Genomic DNA, 13,275 nt, shown 5'->3' with positions numbered 1-13,275 from the left:
AGTAATTTTTATTTGCTTGTATCAGGCCTTCTTTTCTTTCACTTTAATTTTTTTTTTTAATGACAACGGAATGGGCATTCAGTCCGTCTAGTCACAGGTTTGTTGACCTTTTCTAGGTATCAGAGGCCCGTTGGCGAGGGAAACAACGATCCCTGCCCTCATGCGATTTCTGTTCCGGTGGGGAGCGTTGATAAAGCACGGCTCTAGTAAGCAGGTGGACGATGTGATGTGTGTGAAGGTGACTGGGGCAGGCGAAGGCGGGGCCGGGGCCCGGGCTGTGCTGGCTCAGCACCGGGAAGGCGGGCCTTGGAGCCACGCTCTGAAGGAGCGGAGGGCGGGGCTCAGGCCGTCTTCGTGGGGAGGAGCCTTCGTCGGAGGACACAGAGGACACAGGCGGCCTCTTAAGGGGAGGAGCCGGCGTGTTCTAGGGCCCCGTGGAGAGGGGGACTGCAGCCATGAGGGGCAGGAGGTTCTATCAGGTCCTAGGGCCACCGTAGCAAACGCCACAGAGCAAGCGCCTCCGACAACCAACGTTCATTTCCTTACGGTTCTGGAGGCCAGAAGTCCAAGTTCAAGGTATCCTGTCGAGCTGGTTTCTTCTGAGGTCCCCCTCCTTGGCTTGTGGACGGCTGCCTGCTTGCTGCGTCTTCATATGGTCCTCCCTCTGTGAGTCTGGGTCCTAAGCTCTTCTTTAATGAGCACCAGTCATATTAGGTGAAGGTCTACCCTGAGGACCTCGTTTTACCTTTTTTTGCCTCTTTAAAGACACCACCTTCAAATACATTCACATTCTGAGGCTCTGGGTCGGGGGGGGTTTAGGACTAACATGTGAATTTGGGAGGCACACACTTCAGCTCATATCAGCAGCGGAGTCAGGGAGAGGCCAGGGAGGGGTGGGGCAACTCCTGGACGGCCCTATAGGCCTGTGCACTGGTCCACGTTGGCGCTGCACTTTGCTTTTGGTTTGTGATAATGATTTTATCCCCAATAATGATGATTTCCTTTCTAGAATCCCTTTCCTTTCCACGTAGTTGTGTGAGGTTTCCGATTCTTTCAAACACATACCTCCTATTGACCATGCTTCTCTTTAACCATTCAACCTAGATTTCTGCTTTTGCCCCACCATGACACCAAAACAGATGATTTAAATTCAAAACTACTGGGCTTCATTATCTCATATGCTGCTTGTTGAGGCAGGAACTTGGAGCATTACATTTTGCAAACCTTTCACTGTGTAGCCAGATAATTAGCTTGTGAAAAACATACTCAATTTTGCAAACAAGGAGTGATTCGGGAAAGTAATTAAAATTAGTCATTAGGGTACGACTTTGTGGGCTTACCTTCCACTACATGCTGTTAAGATCTCATCTGAGCAAGATTAATAAAACATAAATAAAAAATCTTGGCTGAACATCTGTCGAAAAGTGGCTCCCAATTTACATCTTCTCACTATGACTTGTGATTAGAGTTTCGGGCTCAGGTGAAGGGAAATTGATGTGACTTGTGGCGGTTCCTTTTTATTTGTACACGTGAGTCAAGTAACTGAAATGTCTATGATTGTCATGTTAAAAAGTTAAATCTTCAAAATATATGAATTTTGTTCAGGGAGATTAATCTCAAAAAAACCAGGGTTTTATATGCCCTAATTAAAATTGCGGCAGTCACCATTATGATTGGTAATTACAAACAGCAGCTCTAAATTTTGATAAGAGTAGTGGAATGGCTTCGTCTAGAATTTTCATTACGTCTGTGCAGAAATACATAGGAGATGTGAATAATGTTTATGTAACTCTGGGTACTTGCTGTGTATTTTGATTAATAGCCCTTTGAGTGTTTTGCTCAACAACTGGACATCCGAGAAAGTTTTTTGATTTTGTCTTGTTTTTGCAAAATGCGATGTGACAATATCTACAGTGTATACTTGCCAAGTCATGATGGTACCTAACTCCAGGTACCAGAGGGTCTCCTTAAGGTGCTACTTCACCTCAACTCTGACAAGTGAAGCTGATGTTTAAATGTAGCTGACAATACGCTCCCTATCAACAGCCAATAGATGGGAGCTTCACGGGGCTTTGAGAAAACTGGCTGATACACAGTAAGCCTCTGTCATTGTTTGTCAAATGATTCCCCTCCTAGGAAATGAGCTGGCCCTCTTCTAAGTTTTGTATTACTAAAGCTTGACCTTACACGTTTATTTTGGGGGGAAGCACCTTTCTTCCCGGAATTTAAAAGCGTCTCTATGTGTTCTTTTGATGCATAACTTCATTGCTGAACCTTTTGCTCTTCAGTCATAAGGCTCTTATAGGGTATTAACATCCATAACCCTATTTGTTTAGCTTCACATACTTTGTCATCAATGGTCTCCAGCTTAGGAATTTTCCTTAACCTGATGAAGTCTTTCTTTTTTATTTATTTATGTATCTATGTATTTGAGTTATTTATTTTATTTTTTAGTGGGGGGAAGTAGTTAGGTTTACTTATTTTGTTTATCTTTAGAGGAGGCACTGGGGATTGAACCCAGGACCTTGTGTGTGCTAAGCATGTGCTCTGCCACTTGAGCTGTACCCTCCCCCCGATAAAGTCTTTCTTAAGCCAATATCCAGGAGACTAGGTATTAACTATTCTCACCACAAAAAAGAAATGGCAATTATACGATGTGATAGAGGTCTTAGCTAACCATAAGGTGGTGATCCTATTGCAGTATATAAATTATCAAATCAGCACATTGTATGCCTTAAACTATGCCAATTAAATCTCAATTAAAAAATTAAAAATAAAAAATTAGACCTTAAAAGCATGCATGCCCATTAAAGTCTCTAAGAAAACAGAGATCCTGGCTCTTACTGTTACCATTGGTCTTCGTCTTGGTGATGAGAGCCTCTGTAGTAAGTCTAGAAACAGAAATAGGACATAGTGACTGGAAAGGACAACACAAAGTTATTGACAGATGTTGGGTTGATTTGTTTTGACATCTTCCCTCGCCCCCTCCCATAACAAAAGCTCTAGGGAGTCATGACAGAGTTCTCTAAGTTCCATTACCAAGTTTATACCTCAAATTCGATTGTTTCCTCAAATATACAAATAAAAATAGAGAGAAAAAATTAAAGTTTTTCTTTTTGGAAAAAAGCTCTCCTCCCAATAGGAACTAGAAAAGGACAGTTTAAAATCCATAGGATGAGAACCACAAAAGTACTCCTGAATGGCATAAAAGTAGACTTGGACAAAAGGAGAGACTCTGTGTGCGTGTAAATGAGAAGGCTGGTACGACGAGCCTTCTCAATTAATTTGAAAATTCAATGCCGTCCCAATTTAAATTCCAGTGGGACTTGTTTCAAACTCAATAATGTATTTCTAGAGTTCATGTGAAAGAATAAATTGGCACGGGCACTCAGGGAAAAAGCGAAACCCCAGAGTACCGAGGCAGGACTTGGACACATCAGGACCATTTCAAAGCTACAGTAACTGCAGTGCGATCCCGTGTGCACTAGAACTAGTCTGTTTGTACGTATGTGAGAGCAAGAAGGAACCCACTAAAATACCTATATTGGTTGCATACCACTTGTAGCGAGCGGATTTTACAATTTTCAAATTTTCTTCCTTCTGCATACGTATTTAAGATTATGTAGTTAAATCCACGCTTCTAAGTTCTGAATTTTGAAGGATGTGTGCAGTTGTGTTACCACCACCAAATACAAGATTTAGAATGTTTTCATGTGCCTAAAAAAGACACAGGTTGAATAGCCTGCTCTACTTTACACAGTGTTCTTGATCTTGGCTAAGTGATTATTCTGAAGTGTCTGCCTCTGAAGCCTTCACGCGTGTCTCCTAAGCTAAATTTCTGTCACACACACACACCTGTAAACCTTGACTACAAGAAGAAAAGTACTGTAAACTAATGAAAGGGATGCGAGTGACACTAGGATCTATACTTGGCAGGGAAACGGGATATTGTCACTCTTCCTACCTTGGAGAGTATTTTTGTCAAGGCCAGCACACACATCCACAATGAGCCGTCCAAACAAACGAACCGTTCTCGCATTTAAGGAGAACGCGTGTGGTGGAGCTTTATACGCAAAGGCAGTAAAACTCTCCATCGAGTTACATTTTCGCTCCTCAGACATTTTCCTGAGTGAAGACTCCTGGGCCTGGGGTGCTTGCGGCTCTCCACTGCCCCTCCCTGCTCCCCAGTTGTGTCTTAAAATAGCTCAATCGTTGCTTATATTCCAGTGATTATAATCAGTAATAGTTCCTCTGATTGGAAAAGAAATACTTCCTCCTTAGAATTCCCTTGTTCGCCTGTGACAACTCCCTCTTACAATATTTGTAACCTTGCGTCTTAATTAATTGTTGTCACATGTCACCGTCTTCTCCGGCAGACTGTGGGTAGAAGTTATTTTATTTTACAGTTTTTCGTTGGTGCGGAAATGTTGAACAAATATTGCAGTCAAAACCTAAGTACCTGTCAACCAGATCCACTGCTTACTAACACTTTGTCACATATGCTTTAACCCTGCCCTTCCTTCATTGTATATTTGTAAATTTTTTGTAGATTTGTAAAATTTGTAAATATGAATTGTAAACTTGTTTTTTTAACCTAAAGTTCATCACAGACATCGCAACACATCATCCCTAGTTATTTCTCATATCTCCTAAGAATAATTCTGCTACCTGGTCTATAGAACATCTACAGAAGTTAACAATTTCCTGATATGATCTAATATTTCCTCCAAATGAAATTTCCTCATTGACTTTTTTTTTTTAAATGTACTTTTACTGAAGCATAGTCAGTTTACAATGTTGTGTCAATTTCTGGTGTGCAGCACAAGACTTCAGTCATATAGGAACATGCATACATTCATTTTCATATTCTTTTTCACCATAAGTTACTATAAGATATTGAACATAGTTCCCTGTGCTGTACAGTATAAGCTTGTTGTTTATCTGTTTCATCCTCACTAACTTTTTTAAAGAGCCCAGGCCAGTTGTCTTGTCCAGTGTCCCATAACCTGGGTCTTTCAGTTCATTGCCCTAAGATTTTAACATTTTTGGCACAAGATACTACTCAGGGATAATGTGTCCTTCACATTCCATCACACCAGGGGGCACAGACAGTAATGAGGAAGAATGTGCGGGGTGATGCGCTCAGACTGAGTGAGCAGCTTCCTCCCCAAGGCCCTTTGACCTGACATTTTCAGCCTCCATCGAGGATCCTTGCTGAAATCAGCCTTCCCTTTAGGAGTGGAAACTGCGATTTCCTAACTTTGTCCTGCACTTTTTGGTCTGTGAGGAAGAGCCTTCCCTTTGCCTTTTATTCCAACGCTCCCTCAACCCCCAGTACCCTTGTTTGTGTGTCAGTATTGACTCGTGGACTTTTCAGAATTCCCAGTGTTCTAATCCACTGCTCTCAGTGTTCATTTTCACACTGAGATTGTCTCAGTTGTCCCACTGTGGCCAGGGGAACCCCCTCCAGCGCCCTCCCGTGTCCTTCTGACTCGGTCCCGTGGGTCTGGGAGAGCGTTGTGTCCCAGCCCCTGCGGGCTCATCCTGGCCGGGGCTGTGTGCGGCTCACCCTCTGACCACGCCCGGAGCCCCACGCTTTCAACACAGCGCCTGCTCTTTGAGTGTCTGCTGAGTTTTTACTGGTCAATACTCTGTACCATTTTGAATCTTCTCATCATTTTGGCCTTACCCCTTCACTTTCTTCTGGCGTATTCCAAGTGGCCTCGTTTCCTCAGAATCTTGGGGACCTTCAGCTTCCTCAGGGCAGTGGTAAAGGGGAGGACGGGGTGGACATGGAGCCCCAGGGGCATGTGCTTGTTGCTCGCTGTTTTCTTACACACCTGCTAGGCAGGGACATTGCTCTGCAAAGTTTCTCTTGGGTCCTCCCCGATTGAGTCACACTTCCCCATAGTAGGAGGTTTTGAAAATAAAACCAAGGCCGTTAGCAACAGCATCACTTTGGGGGCTTACGTAGTGTTAACCAGAGAAGCTGCTGGTGATGTATCGTGATGTGGTGCGTTTGAGCATATAGCTGCACACAACTGATGTATATATTTAGGGATAAATAACTATTTCCTAAGAAGTAATGTCTTATAAATGAGATTATCTCTATTTCTATTCTACAGTAATCTCCTATTCCAAACTATGCTTTATGCTCTTTAAGATTCATTATTTTTTTTAATACTTGGTATGTGACATAGCTTTCTTCTCAAAGCTCATCAAAAATAAATAATATTGAAGACAGTATCCTTTTATGATTCATACAGAGCAATTTCATTTTATCCAAGAAAGAGTTTCAACTTTAATCTATAACTCTGGTGATAATAGTGTCCTTAAGGACAGAAATCAATTTTAAAAATGTTCAGGCATATTCATCTTCCTTCAATGGCAAAATGTTATTAAGATGGAGTTATTCTTATTTCTGTTACCGTTTATCTACAGGTGCTGTACATCACGGGACAAAACTGGGAAAATCCTAAACTCTCTAAGGCTCTAATACATAGTATCTGATTGACTGAGTTAATGAAAATGAATATAAAATGTTCTGCTTTACTCTCTGACTTGTGTTAGCAACAAATGAATTGTATCAAGAAACTGTATACAAAGTATATATTCTCGACCCCTGTGCCATGGAGTGTAGCTGTACACATAAAATGTGGTTGTAATTTGTTTTTATCCTTCATACCCAATGTGAATATGTGTTTAATTTATTTTCCTGGATAAGCAGCAAGTAGTTGTTACGGGTAACGTGAAATCCAGATACTCCCTTTTGGTGTATTTGGCCTATAAACATCTTCCTACGATTACTGCCACTATAAAATTGAAGTTGATTTTGTTTTTAAAATTAGATTTCTTTCCTTATAATGTCTGCAATGGTATGAAATACTGGTACGCTATGAATTCAACTAAGCACCCAATTTAAATTTAAGATACAGGTTTAATTTTGTTGCTAGTAGTTGGAAATAGCTCACAGAATTTGGTGGTTTAGTTTCTGAATCACACTACTTTTAATTTTGTATAGCTTCTTTTTACAAACATTTTTCACTCTATAGTTCTTTATAAAATCAGGAATCACAGTATTCTGAAAACTAAATGAGTGAAAATTAACCATACATTGGATCAAAGATTCATGGGACTGAAGTTCTCTTTAAAGGAGAAAAGGAACAGAACACAGCCCTCAATTTTACCCTGATTTGTATTTCTGGGAAAGGTGTCACAAGTTCAAATGATATGAGTGACTATCCATATTTCAAGAATCTTCGTGTTAACATGATACCGGATTCAGCCTTTTTATTATATCTTATACTTAATCACATCTTTAGTTAGTGAGACATAAAACACTCTGCAAAGAACAGCAGCGAATCTTCAGCGTTCTGATGTATTTCACAGGGCACCTGTCTTCTTCATTTTACAACATCGTTTGTCTGCATTTTCAATTAATCCTTTCTTCCTTAAACACCCCCCACCCCATCCTAAAAGGGTTAAGTAGTTTCGTGTGGTATGAAAATAAGTAAGTGAAGAAATCAAAGCAAAGGTGGAAAATACTCTCTCATATCCATTTCACAAATCTGAAGGGAAAGAACAACTTCACAAGGATCCTGGAACTTGCATGGACTTTTCTGAGCACACTATTATTTTTTTAAATCTGAGTAGTACATTACTTGGTTTACAAGGGTGAATAGTTTGCCTTGTCCTGAGGAAAAGATGTTCCCTGTGCCATCCTCTCCATGATCAATTCCTGATCCACACCTACAACTCTCTGCTTTTCTTTTGTCATTGAATGTTTGAGAATCCTTGTTTTATCCCCAGTGTTCCAAACTCTTGCAAATATGAGTCTTGATCATGCTTGACACTCAGTGGGCTGTTTCATTCTGGATACGTGTGCCAGTTTAGAAAAATTATTTCTATTGTTTGGTTAATTTTTATTTGAAAAAATTTTGACAGCTTTATCGAGGTATCATTTGTATTCCATAAGGTCCATCTATTTAAAGTGAACAGTTTAAGAGTTTTCAGTATGCACAGGGTTGTTTAACTGTTGCCATTATAAATTTTAGAATATTGTCATCACCTTGAAAGGAACCCATACCCATTAGGAGTCACTCCCTGTTTCCCCCAAGCCTCCAATGGAAATCACGAATCTAACTTTGTGCCTTTATAGGTTTGCCTACCTTGGACATTTTCTAGAAGTGGAATCATGCAAAATCTCATCATCTGTGACTGGCTTGTCAATCTCTGCCCAGCAGCCAGCTGGAATTTTGATAGGTGTGACCAGATGAGGCTGGTACAGGACCCAAGTTTGGCGACTGGCCAATATTCAAAGGACAAGTGTTGGTGGAAAAGGAAAAGTTGCTTTATTCAGGAGGCTAGCAATCTGGGAAGATGGCGGACTCATGTTCTAAGACCATCTCCAAGTTACCAATTAGGAGACAAAAGTTTTAGAGGCAGCGTGAGGGAGGATGTGTGATCAACTTGTGCTCAATTCCCAGATTGGCTGGCATCAGAGTGAAGGTTTGAGTGTCACCAGTTGTCTGGTTCCCACCCACCTGGGGTCTGTGTGCTGGCAGCCAGCAGATTCCATCTGGGAGGGTCTGCTTCCTTTAAAAGCGACTTGAGACTGTGTGTCAGACCTTTACCTCTTTTAAGGGACTGGTATTTCTATGACTCTGCTATGTGGCTGGTGTTCAGTCTAAGTTAGCACCAGTTTCCTGGCCCAGTGGGTATTCTTGGTTTCCACATCTTCACTCTTGCTAATCAGTAACTCTTGAGCCAGCCCTCTGAGACTCGGGGGAGGCCCAGGAGACTGAACCAAATCCTTTTACTTAAAGGGCAGGGACACAGGGGCTTGCAGCTAGTTGCAATCCCCCCTCTCCTTTGATGCCCCTGATCTTGAGAGGAATAGGTGTTGGACGAGAAGGGGAGTAGCATTTTGGGTAGAAGTTCATCATCAACTGGGCAGAGGACCTCAGTTTCAGGGGAACTCGGCCTCTTAGGGGTTGTGTTGAGTCTGTGCATCAATTCGGGGAGTATAGTCATCTTAATATTATGTCTTCTAGTCCATGAACATGAGGTACCTTTCCATTTATTTAGGTCCTCTTTAATTTATTTCAACACTACCTTGTAGTTTTCAGGGTCCAAGTCTTACATAATTTTGTCAAATTTATTCCTAAGCATTTTTTTTGGTGTTTTTGTAAATGAATTTTTTATTCTGAATTTTATTTTTGGATAAAATTGTTAATGCATAGGAAGATGGTTGATTTTTGTATTTTGATCCTGTATCTTGCAATCTGATGAACTCATTTTCTAGTTCTAATCGTTTTTTAATGAGTCTTCTATCATTTTGTAAAAGTACTTTTGTCTCCATTTTCTGTGTTCTTTCTTTCTGGAATTCCTTGTCGTTAGATATTGACTTTCTTGAATGGATTCTCTGATGTTCTTATTCTCTGTCTCTCTCCCTCTCTCTCTTCCCCTGTGTGTGCCTTCTTATTCTACTTCCTGGAGGATTTCATTAGTTTTATATCCCAACACTTCTATTAAAATGTTTATTTCTGTTTATACAGCTTAAATATTCCAAAAACCTTCCTTTGTCTTTGTTCCTTATTTCTTTTCATAACATTATGTTCTTGTTTTAGGAATATAATCTCGTGTCTACCTGAGGGTCATAATGATAGCTCTTTGAATGCTCTTATATTTTCTAAATATTCTTCCATTCCTCTGGCTTCTGTTTTTGTTTGTTCTGGTCTCCTTTATCAATGCTTGGTTGACTTCACTCATGAGGTGCTGCGGTCTTGATCTGACCCTCTGTTTGCCATGTGTGCATGGAGCTTGGAGGCTGGTGGGCTTCACTGCATGGCAAGCCCATGTGAGTTGAGCTTTTCACACTGTCAGAATCTCGATGGGAGGTTAGTGGATTATGCTCTTGGGCTGGTCAGTTTCTCCAAAGAGGATTTTTTCAGCCTCCTGTTTCAGTTTAGTTTAGGACGAAGCCTGGCAGAAGGAAGGGCTTAGTTGAAAATTCCTTGCTGCTTTCCTGGGAACTGATCAGAGCGGAGAGTAGAGAATTTGCAGTGATTGGTTTCTAATCACTGGATAGTTTCAGCCAGACTCTGGCCACGCTGTCTCTTCTGCTTTGTCCAGACGATAAACACATGGTCCCCAGCCGGGAGTGAGCAGGTTCCTTTTGGTGGACATGCTGGGACTGGGCATATTGCTCACATTTTAAAGACATCAGTGCTCTTGACTTCCAACTCACATGTGCCTCCCTTTCTGAGTCCCTGGCATGTCCAGTTTCTGACCCTTCCTAGGATTCTGTGCCCAGAATCAACAGGAGTCCTGGTAGCTACTCACCCCCTTCCTTCCTCTGGAGCAGCGGGCAGCCAGCCCTGCATGCACTTGCCACCTTCCAGAATTGTCACGTCTGCAGCTGTGTCTCTTTTCATTCTCTTGGTCTTTGTAGGTTTGTGGACTTAAAAAATGTTCTTTATTGTCAATTTTCAGTGAGGAAACAGATGAGTGCATGTTTTGAATTGTTTTTCATTTGCTGTGTAGAAGCCCCTAAGTATATTTTCACAAACATCATCTCTGCAGAAACTTTGGAGAAAACTATGGGCCAATTAATGACATTTTGAGATATTCCTTCTGTTATCTTTTTAGATTCCCTATTTTTCTCTTTTAAATTTCCTCATAGCCAATGGGATCTTTAAACATTTCACCATTGGCGTTCCTTCTCGAAAACAAAAAGCCTTGGTGCTCTCAGGGGCTTGCATCTTACCTGTCCAAGAGCTTATCCATACAGGGGTTTATTTCATGCCACATCTGCCTCTGAAATAGAGGGTTCGACTCTCAGCTACATCCCCTTTCTCTATATTCTTGTCTTCATAATGTTGCCATACAGCATCGATTCTTTGGCTGGAATGTCCACCAAAATGAAAGTCATTCAGTATCCACCAAGTCATAAATCTTCCCACCTTCACTACGATTCATTTAGCAATATCACTGGAAGATTACTTTCTCTGTAATAAAAAAAAATGGGGAGGGATAAAGTTTATTTATTTATTTATTCTAATGGAAGTACTGGGGATTGAACCCAGGACCTTGTGCATGCTAAGCACACGCTCTACCACTGAGCTATACCCTCCCCCCACTTTTTCTTTCATTTTTATTGATGATTATGAATCAGGTTTGTTTTCATCGATATATTTGAAATGAAACATACAAATGATTGTTCCTCTTCAGAGTGCTTGCCTGTGTGAAAGCATGTTTAGAACTTTCACAAGTCATCACTGGCCATCATGAAGTGGAATCCCTAGTTCATAAATGGAATTTTCCTCCTATTCAGACCTGGTGCCCACCCTCCAGACTCCGTGTTCTTGGGGCTCTGTCTGCAGCTCCAACGGCTTTTTCATGTGGACCTGCTCCAAAATCCCTGGGTGTTTTGAGCACTTGGAAGAGCGTTAAAGTTTCTGCCCAGCCCGCGTGCCCCATGCAAAATGTGAGCCCCAGGGTCCTAGGAAGCATTCTAGACTGGTTGACAGAACTACAAAGAGCCGTTTCATACTTTACTGTTCAAGTCAAAGGGCTCAGTCTGACTTTATTATGTAAAGGAGGTGCATCTTCACAACTCAGGACCGTGAATTAAAAACCTTGGACTTTGTCCTTCTCGTTCATGTGCTCATTCTTAGACCTTGAACTGGGCAAAGAGGACAAAAGATACCGTTTAAAAGGACTCATCCTATGTTCCCATTCTCCAAAATCTGTTCTTTTTCTTTTTTTTTTTTTTTTTTTTTCGACCCTTTGGTCTACGTATTCTATAGTGACATCTTATATTCACTTGCCTGTGTCCCCTGTGCCACCACCAGTGCTCCAGTCTACCTGTCCTCCGTTCTACCCACCCACCTGCCCAGAGCACTGGGGTCCCACGCAGATGTCAGACTGGGGAGTGGGGGGTAGTTCTTGGAGGGCTCAGAGGCAAGGTCAGTCCTGGGCTGGAGGAGCCATGAGAACAGTGACCTGGTCCACATGGACCAGGAAGCCCCATGAAGGAGAGTTTTGAGGATAAGGGCGTGGGAAGTGGGGACTCAGGACAGGGACAGGAAAAGGAGAACTCATCTTTTTCTCTCAGGACCACCTTTTAAAATACTAGTCTGTTTCCTGTTTATAAAAGTAACCTGGGGTCATTCTCCCACTCCAGTGACTCTCTCGTATCTTTTCTTCTAGTTGTTTCTTCTTTTTATTTATTTTACTTCCTGTGCTGTATTCTTGATTTTGGTGAAATATGTACCGTACTTAGCTCTGCTTTTCATCTGTGAACATTTTCTCGTGCTCTTAAAGTGTTTCCTCTTTTCAAGATTAATGTTTAAAGGTTGCATAATATTTAATCATTGCCCCTATGGTGCAGCCGTGTAGTTTAGCAAATAAAAATATGGGACCCTCAGTTCAATTTGAACTTGCAATAAACAACACATGATTTTCTTAGTGTAGGACTGGCTCATGCAACATTTCCAAGATAATATTTGGGGCATATTTATCTAAGTTTCAAATCGAACTGGGCGTCCTGCATCGTATCTCGGAATCCTACAAAATACCATATGGCTTATACGGTTTCCAGCTGTTGGACATTCAAATGTTTTCAGGGATGCAACAGACATCTTTGGGCTTAACATTTCTCGTGCTGAATGACTGCCTTAGGTGCATTGCTAGAAGTCGAATTATCCTGAGGAGATGAGTATTTTTCTCCCAAGACTTTTCAGACCTGTTGCCAAATCGCTTTTTAAAAAGGTTATAGCAATTTGTGCTCCCACAAGCGGCGTGTAAGAGTGCTCATCCCCTGCGTCCTTGCTACCATTATCACCACTTAAATACTCTTCTGCTATTTTGGCAGGCAAATAATGATATACCATTTTCATCTTTGATTACTAATGAAGTTCACATTTTTTTTTGTTTATGAGGCCTTCCGTGTCCTGGTTTTTAAATTTTCTGCAACTGCCTCCTGACTTCTCTGCTCCTCTTTTGCATGGCTTTGAAGCCATAAGGAATATGTCTTATTTTTATTTATTTACTCATTTTTACCCAGCCACTGGGGCTGGAACCCGGTCCCCAGGCTCAGGTTCCAGGAGGAGTTCTGCACAATCATCCCCAGCCTACTGCCAGCCTACCCACTGTGTAAGATAAAAGCTTCCCATGACTTCTAAATGCATTTCAAATAAATCAACTGAAAAGCACAGAAGAGTGATTTTATTCTGAGCCTACAGAATAAGTTTCTTTTTGCCGTTCTACCCC

General features: G+C 41.4%; 1 protein-coding gene and 1 non-coding gene across 3 annotated transcripts in view; one reads left to right on the top strand and one right to left on the bottom strand.

Annotated features, from left to right (window-relative positions):
* The window catches only part of DOCK1 (dedicator of cytokinesis 1), a 484,307-nt gene that overhangs the window by 286,392 nt on the left and 184,640 nt on the right, over nt 1-13,275 (top strand). The gene's annotated exons all lie outside the window — the stretch shown is intronic.
* Nucleotides 11,063-11,135, bottom strand: TRNAA-AGC (transfer RNA alanine (anticodon AGC)). The gene has a single exon. It is a non-coding gene; the product is annotated as a tRNA-Ala (tRNA).

The sequence above is a fragment of the Camelus bactrianus genome, chromosome 11 (genome assembly GCF_048773025.1).
Source record: "Camelus bactrianus isolate YW-2024 breed Bactrian camel chromosome 11, ASM4877302v1, whole genome shotgun sequence".
NCBI classification, from domain to species: domain Eukaryota; kingdom Metazoa; phylum Chordata; class Mammalia; order Artiodactyla; family Camelidae; genus Camelus; species Camelus bactrianus.
Note: the sequence above shows the minus strand (reverse complement) of the source record. Positions and strands in the feature narration are given on the sequence as shown.